This window comes from Nothobranchius furzeri, chromosome 2 (genome assembly GCF_043380555.1).
Source record: "Nothobranchius furzeri strain GRZ-AD chromosome 2, NfurGRZ-RIMD1, whole genome shotgun sequence".
Taxonomy (NCBI): Eukaryota; Metazoa; Chordata; class Actinopteri; order Cyprinodontiformes; family Nothobranchiidae; genus Nothobranchius; species Nothobranchius furzeri.
Window position 1 is genome coordinate 98,600,992 of NC_091742.1, and position 8,604 is coordinate 98,609,595.

At 48.1% G+C, this 8,604-nt stretch overlaps 1 protein-coding gene across 1 annotated transcript in view; it reads left to right on the top strand.

Annotated features, from left to right (window-relative positions):
- LOC129162178 (oocyte zinc finger protein XlCOF6) overlaps positions 1 to 8,604 on the top strand; it is an 849,318-nt gene that overhangs the window by 439,390 nt on the left and 401,324 nt on the right. The window lies entirely within an intron of this gene.

The window sequence follows — 8,604 nt, forward strand, 5'->3', positions numbered from 1 at the left end:
ACCTTATAAAAGCTCCCCTCGCCTTTTTCTGGATATAAAGGTCTAATTTTCCCCTTAATGAGTGCAAAAGCACTTTATCTTCCTTACTGAGAACAGGTATACTTAAAATTTCATTAAACTCTTTTAAATAATTAGTATAAGCTTTATTCTGATCTCTTATTTGTTGCTTTCCAAAGCGCATTGAGAAGCACTGACATTCAAGTTTGAAAAGCCCCCATTTTAGGGTAGGTGTAATTTCAGACATTGAATTGAATTTAGTAGCAATTTTTTTAATGCCCAAGCAGTAATCATTTTTTTGTAGCAAGGAAGAGTTTAATTTCCAATATCCAGGTTTGCTACAATTAGTGGATCTTAAACTTGATATAGATATATCTATCCCAGCATGATCAGTTAAGGGAGCAATAGCAATATTACAACTTCGAACCCAGGGAGCTAAATTATCAGAGATTAGCCACAAATCTATACGCGATTTTTGAGATAGGTCGGTTTTAAACCAAGTAAAGTGGTTGTTTTCCAAAGGGTGTAAAATTCTCAGGGCATCTAGTAAGGAAAGTTTACCACAGAAATCATAAATAACAGGGTTAAAATGATCTGGACTACCTTTTGCAGGAAATCTAGCTGAAAATAAATTTGGAGCTTCGTTAAAATCACCGCCAACAACCACAAATGCTGAAGGAAATTTGTTCAATTCCATGAGGATTTTATCAGATAAAGAGTTGAGGAGCGTGATGTTAGAAACCCTAGAATTAAAGCCATAAACATTTACTAAAATAAAAAAATTATCTCCACATCTAAAGACCAACAGAATCCATCTGCCGTCTTCTGAAACCTCGGTGTATATGACTTCACCATTAAATTTAGGATGAAATAAAATTAAAACACCCCCTGAAAAATTAGTACCATGAGAAAAAAAATAGCCCCCCCCCCCCCCCATTGATTACACCAAAATGTAACATCTTTTGAAGAGGAATGAGTCTCCTGTAAAAAATAGACATCCTTATTTTGCTGCATACAAAATAAAAATAAAGCTTTTCTTTTGGTTAGATCTCGAACACCCCGTACATTTAGAGAAAAACACGACAAACGAAAATCAGACATATAGAACACAGAAGAACAAAACTACTTGAACAGTAGTTGTATTAAGTTATGCGAAAAGTTGAGAAATGTGCAAAACTTGAACTCACAAGCCAAAACCTAACACTGAGTGATCAAAACTGGAACAGACCCATGTAAACTATAAAGCAGGATCATACTACAAATTCAAAAACCCATAGTAGGTATGTAACTATTTTTAAATAGCATACATTTCTCCCTAACTGTTTTTAAATAGCATACATTTCTCCCTCTCTCCCTTTTAAAATTTTATTTTTATTTTTTTAATTAATTTTTTTATTATTATTATTATCTCTCAAAACTCAAGACTTGCAACCAGTCAGTATAAACAGGTGCCAAACAAAACACATTCGTTGTTTCTTTCATTTTGTCTACTTAGATGAAGATGAGGCCAGAGGAATAGAACATCCGAAGCTTATTGCTTGGTTGACAAACTTCAACATTAAACACTGTTCATCCAAAGATGAGAATATCTGTTTAGGGGGAATCCTTTATGGCAAGTCCTCAGCAGAGAACTTCTTACCAGCAATGATGGCAAACAGACCGCTGAAGCCTGCTCTCTTGTTTTGCCGTCTCGCCTCGTCCACCATCGGCCACAGTTTCGCTCTTGCATCCCTCACCTGCTGGGTTAGGTCCTCCGATATCTTGATGTTTTTCTGCTTGAGGACCTGAGAAGTTTTAGCATCCGCCCAGACCTGATCACGGTGAGCCCGGAGCGAGAACCGGACTAGGATGCGGCGCGGGGGGCATTGATCTTCCTGCTTTGGACGCGGACCCGGCCTGTGAGCAACGTCCACGGTCTTCTGAAGAGAGTCGGCCAGACCCGGTGACACCCGGGAGAAGATGTCGATCACCGTAATCTTTACATTTTCACCGTCGGACTCTGGGACCCCGGAGATCTTCAGATTCCAGCGTCTGGAGTACGCATCCATGTCGTTCATCCTGTCCACCAGCTTCTTGTTTTCCACGGTCAGCGTTTTAATCTGAAGCTCCAGGGGGTCCACTCTGGCTGAGAGCTCCCCGACGTTCTTCTCTGCTGCTTGGACTGAGGAAAAGAGTGCTTGGATACTCGTTAAATTGTTCGCAATGGATGCCTCTATGGATTCCAACTTCTCTCTGAACCCGAGCTGCGACTCTGTAAGTTTGTTAACTGCTGCCAGGAGAACGGCGTTTGAGGGTTCCGACTCGCTGCGAGGCGACTTTTTTTTCTGTGGGCTCCTGGTGGGAGAGTCGTCATCCACAGGTTGCTGTTTAGCATATGAATGGCATCGTTTAAAGCTCTCTGCTGTCACCTCCATTGTGTCCATGTCCTCACCTGTATTAGTATCGTCAAAAAAAAATTCGAAACTTTGGCAGTTGGAGTTTCTTTTTTCAGTTAGCACGCCACGTCGTGCTTGTAAGCTAGCAATAAATACAGCGGGAGTCAAAGAGAGAAAAACAAAAAGTTAATGAAAGAAGTAATAATGTGGGTCAAAAAGTTCCATTCACAGTCCCCCACAAGAGCTAAGATACTAGTTACATTTTTTAGGGGTTAAAGCAAGCAAATTCAAACTTTGAACGAAAAGTTTCACCATCGCCGTAAAAAAGCGTCTTACAGTGGCGCCATCTTGGCCCCCTCCCGTGTTCTTCACCGTACAACGACCGGAAGAACAACACGGTAGACCACTGGCGCCGGTGTCGGTACAGGCTCTGCTCGGTGTCCAGCGCCCGCTGATGACGTCATAGTACTGCGACTCTACTCGGCTTTTACACACACATTTTTGAAAGACATCAGCAGTTTTGTTAATAAATTCTTGTTTGTTAACACCTAAATGTTTTAATGTTTGTAATTTGATAATAAAACACCATATTATCTTTGTTTTGTAAAGAATGTGAAACTGCATAAAACCAACATCGGACTGACAACACATAGAACAGTTCTTATATGTGAAGCCATATCTGTTTGTATTAATGTGGAGTTCGTCTGTATGTTTCCTTAGTTGTTATCTAAATATATTCTTTGACTCAAAATATTGTTTGTTGTCTTTTAATAAAGTTCTTATATTTTATTTTGCCCCATTTCATCAACATCAAGAGCTTTTGAGTGTCAGTGTTTATCATTTGCTTTTATTTTACATTTCCTTTAGAAATTCAAACCTATTTTCTCCAAAAAGTTTTGATCTTTGGACTACAGGACTACAACTGCTAAGACTACGACCGCAAATTTATCAAACTTTCCACAAAAACACACACATGACATGGTAGATAAAATACATCCACGTGTCTGTGGACCAAACTGGAACAACCATGTGTCTGCAGGCTTCTTTTCTAGATGGTTTGACAGCAGCTCAGTAGGCTACATGCTGATAATCCAAGTTTATTTATCCAATCATTCAACAAGCAATGCTGCAGTATCCTGAACAAAGTGGTTCCCATTAAGCAGGTCGTCTTATCTACAGAAGGAAATAAGTCCCTGGATACATCTAAACATTTACAGTCTCAGAAGGACATGCCGCAGAGCCGAGAGACGTTGGAAGTCGACGACCAAAAAGTCACAGGCTGCACTTTAAAGAACTGATAACATCTCTGAATGAGACGGTGAAAACTTCCAGGGCCGCTTACTTTGCTCAGCTGATTGCTGTAAACAAAAATAAATAAAGTCCTGTTTGACACCATAAACCAGATTATTTCACCTCACGCCCCTCGTCGTCTTCCTCCGCGTAACTGGGTCCGGGTCACGGGGGAAGCATCCCAACTAGCGAGCTCCAGACCGTCCTCTCCCCGGCCTTCTCCACCAGCTCCTCCGGCAGGACCCCAAGGCGTTCCTGGACCAGATTGGAGATGTAACCTCTCCAACGTGTCCTGGGTCAACCCGGGGGCCTCCTGCCGGCAGGACATGCCCGAAAGACCTCCCAAGGGGTGTCCAGGAGGCATCCTGACCAGATGCCCAAACCACCTCAACTGGCTCCTTTCGATCTGGAGGAGCAGCGGTTCTACACCGAGTCCCTCCCAAAAGTCCGAGCTCCTCACCCTATCTCTAAGGCTGAGCCCGGCCACCCTACGGAGGAAACTCATTTCGGCTGCATGTATCCGCGATCTCGTTCTTTTGGTCATTACCCAAAGCTCATGACCATAGGTGAGGATTGGGGCGTAGATCGACCGGTAAATTGAGAGCCTGGCCTTCACCACGACAGATCAGCTCGGCGTCCGCATCACTGCAGATGCCGAACAAATCCGCCTGTCGATCTCCCGATCCCTCCTACCCTCACTCGTGAACAAGACCCCGAGATATTTAAACTCCTCCACTTGAGGTAGGACCTCTCCCGCGACCCGGAGTTGGCAAGCCACCCTTTTCCGGTCGAGAACCTTGGTCTCAGATTTGGAGGTGCTGATCCTCATCCCAGCCGCTTTACACTCGGCCGCGAACCTACCCAGCAAGAGCTGAAGGTCAGAGCTGGATGAAGCTAGGAGGACCACATCATCCGCAAAAAGCAAAGACAAGATTCTCCTGCCACCAAACTCGACACACTCCACACCACGGCTGCGCCTAGAAATTCTGTCCATAAAGGTAATGAACAGAACCGGTGACAAAGGGCAGCCCTGGCGGAGTCCAACCCTCACCGGGAACAGGTCAGACTTAATACCGGCTATGCGGACCAAACTCACGCTCCTCTGGTAAAGGGACTGAATGGCCCTTAACAGAAAGCCACCCACCCCATACTCCTGGAGCGTCCCCCACAGCGTGCCCCTGGGGACACGGTCATAAGCCTTCTCCAAATCCACAAAACACATGTGGATTGGTTGGGCAAACTCCCATGCCCCCTCCATCACCCTTGCAAGGCTATAGAGCTGGTCCACAGTTCCACGGCCAGGACGAAAACCACATTGCTCCTCCTCAATCTGACATTCAACTATCGATCGGACCCTCCTCTCCAGTACCTTGGAGTAGACCTTTCCAGGGAGGCTGAGGAGTGTGATCCCCCTATAGTTGGAACACACCCTCAGATCACCCTTCTTAAAGATGGGGACCACCACCCCGGTCTGCCACACCACAGGAACTGCCCCCGATGACCACACAATGTTGCAGAGACGTGTCAACCATGACAGCCCTACAACATCCACAGCCTTGAGATACCCAGGACGAACCTCATCCGCCCCCGGGGCTCCGCCGCTGTGTAGTTGTTTGACTACCTCAGCAACTTCTGCCCCCGAGATTGGACAGTCCATCCCCAGGTCTCCCGGCTCTGGTTCCTCCTCGGAATGTGCATAGGTGGGATTGAGGAGCTCCTCAAAGTATTCCTTCCACCGTCCGACTATAGCCCAAGTTGACGTCAGCAGCTACCCATCCCCACTGTAAACAGTGTGAGCGAGTTGCTGCCTTCCTCTCCTGAGGAGCCGGACAGTTTGCCAGAACGTCTTTGGAGCCGATCGATAGTCTTTCTCCATTACCTCACTAAACTCCTCCCATGTCCGAGATTTTGCCTCGGCAACTGCCACTGCTGCACCCCGCTTGGCTATCCGGTACCTGTCTGCTGCCTCCAGAGACCCACAGACCAGCCACGCCCAGTAGGCCTCCTTCTTCAGCCTGACGGCTCCCCGAACCTCTGGTGTCCACCAGCGGGTACGGGGGTTGCCACCACGACTGGCACCAGCCACCTTGCGACCACAGCTAGCAACAGCCGCCTCAACAATCGCAGAGTGGAACAAGGCCCACTCGGAGTCAATGTCCCCCACTGCTCTCGGGATGCGGTCGAAGCTCTGCCAGGGGTGGGAGTTGAAGACCATCTTAATAGGTTCTTCTGCCAGGCGTTCCCAGCAGACCCTCACTATGCGTTTTGGTCTGCCAGTTCTACGCGGCATCTTCCCCTCCCATCTCATCCAACTCACCACCAGGTGGTGATCAGTTGACAGCTCCGCTCCTCTCTTCACTCGGGTGTCCAAAACATACGGCCGCAGGTCAGATGAGATGTCACAGAGTGGTGATGTTGCACTAATGTTTTATTTTATATTTGCATATTTTACTTGTTTTTATTCTGGTGCGCACATTTTTGTTGGTTGTGTTTTTTGCTTATTCTTATGTGCATGTTTTTATTGATGTGTTTTTAGTTGTGGTGCAACATTGTGTGTGTTCATTCTGTGTTAATCACCCCAATCACCTTCACCTGCGGCAGTGTTGCCTGGGGCGGTGTGCGTACACCTGGAGCGGTGTGCGTACGGGTGCCGCTGGGTCCGGTTGGAGTCTTGGACCGAGGAGGGGGTTCACCAGCGGCGCGGACAGCGAGCAGCAGCAGAGAGCGAGATCCGCGGTGGAGAAGCCAGGGCACGGAGCGCAACACGGCAGGCGGGTTAGGGTTAGAGTTACTCTGCCCCTGTGTGTAAATTTTGGAGCAGTGCCTGGCTACATCTGGAGCTGCTGTCTCTCTGTGTGTGGTCTGGTGCTTGGGGACTTTTGATTGCCAGAGTTTTTGTGTGCCACAGGGGCCGAGGAGGAGGATTGGATCCACTGGCCGTTCAGCCTGTGGTTCCCCGAGGACGACGCGTACCGCAGGAGGGCGGGGTCGTGGAGGTTCCCCCTGGCGAGCTCATGCAGGGGCGTATTGGACTGCTTTGTCCTCTGGAGGCCCAGCAGACTTTATTGTGGAGAGCATCTTGGGCATCATCATAGCTTTTAGAATAACTTCCTTTTTTAAATTAGCTTCTGTGGTTGCGCTGCTTGCCTTGGTTTTAGAATCTACTTTACACTCTTAAATATTAGTGGCACGATCCATCCATTCCACCTGATACGTGTCACATCGATTTTTGCCGTTGATGGCAGGATCCGAGCTCGAGCAGTGTAATAGCAGAAGCAAATTATTGTTTTAGGCTGTGTTTTAGTTCTTTTTATACAAGGACAAAGGTTTCAGAATGATGATGACGCCAGTATACCCTGGTGCACCTTGGTTGCCCAAGTTCAGTGGATCGAATAGTGACATTAGGTATGGGGATTGGAAAGAGACTCTTAAACAGGAGGTCTTGAATGAGAGTGAGGGACCAGATGAAGGGACTCACAAATGAGTGAACTTTGGGTTGCCCCGCTCCGGTGTAGACTCAATGAGGACTGAGGTGACAGGGACTGCCACCTTTAAAGCAAGGGGGGGGGGGGGGGGGGATGTCACAGAGTGGTGATGTTGCACTAATGTTTTATTTTATATTTGCATGTTTTACTTGTTTTTATTCTGATGCGCACATTTTTATTGGTTGTGTTTTTTGCTTATTATGTGCATGTTTTTATTGATGTGTTTTTAGTTGTGGTGCAACATTGTGTGTGTTCATTCTGTGTTAATCATAAAGCTTGGTTTATGTTTGACGCATTCACTTTCCGCGCGGTGATGCGGCTCGCGGATGGAACGCGCTTCACAACTCGCAGCTTTGATGGTTCGTGCGGCTCGTCTCTGCGGTGAGCCAATATTCTCCCAAACTGAACGGGGCATCATGGAAATCTACGGCATACATCCAACACTACACCATAGTAGAAGTAGAAATGACTGTTTCTAACATGGCATTTCAGCATTTTTAACAGCGTTCTCGTCTTTTCCGACAGTGCGAGCTATTTCTCTCCAAGCATTATTAACAACATGTTGATCACGGTGATCTCTGAGAGCTGAATCATACAAATGTCTGTATTTACGAACCTCTGCCATACTAGTTCTTGCTGGTCCGCCATGTTTTTCCGCGTCCGTCCGTCCGTCCACGTAGTTAGAAATTTTCCGAGGTGCGCGTTGCGGAAATTCTGGGCCGTGCGGAGGCGCGGTGGAGGGGCGTGGTTGTTAAAATGACGCAAAATGATGCAACTTTTCTGCGCGGAGCCATGCGAACCTCGCGGACGCGTCAAGTATAAATCAACCTTTAATCACCCTGATCACCTTCACCTGCGGCAGTGTTGCCTGGACTGCCAATTAATGGAAAGACGCAGGCAGCACAGGTGATTTAAAGGGAGGAACGCGTGGACACAGCATGGGACAGAGAGAGAGAGCCAGGATGGCAGACGGGACGAGCTAAGGGGCAGAGACGCACCCCGGGACGGCGTCCTGAGGACTGCATGTGCCTGGACCCCCCCTGCTGGAACAGAGGAGCACCCGGAGTACGGTCCGGGATGAGGGACGGCGGCCGAGTGTGGAGGAGCGTGGGTGTCCCTCCCTCCACACGAGCGGCGCGCGTAAGGGTGCCGCTGGGTCCGGTTGGTGTCTTGGACCGAGGAGGGGGTTCACCAGCGGCGCGGACAGCGAGCAGCAGCGGAGAGCGACATCCGCGGTGGAGAAGCCAGGGCACGGAGCGCAACACGGCAGGCGGGCAGAGTTACTCTGCCCCTGCGCGTAAGTATTGGAGCAGTGCCTGGCTACATCTGGAGCTGCTGTCTCTCTGTGTGTGGTCTGGTGCTTGGGGACTTTTGATTGCCGGAGTTTTTGTGTGCCACAGGGGCCGAGGAGGAGGATTGGATCCACTGGCCGTTCAGCCTGTGGTTCCCCGAGGATG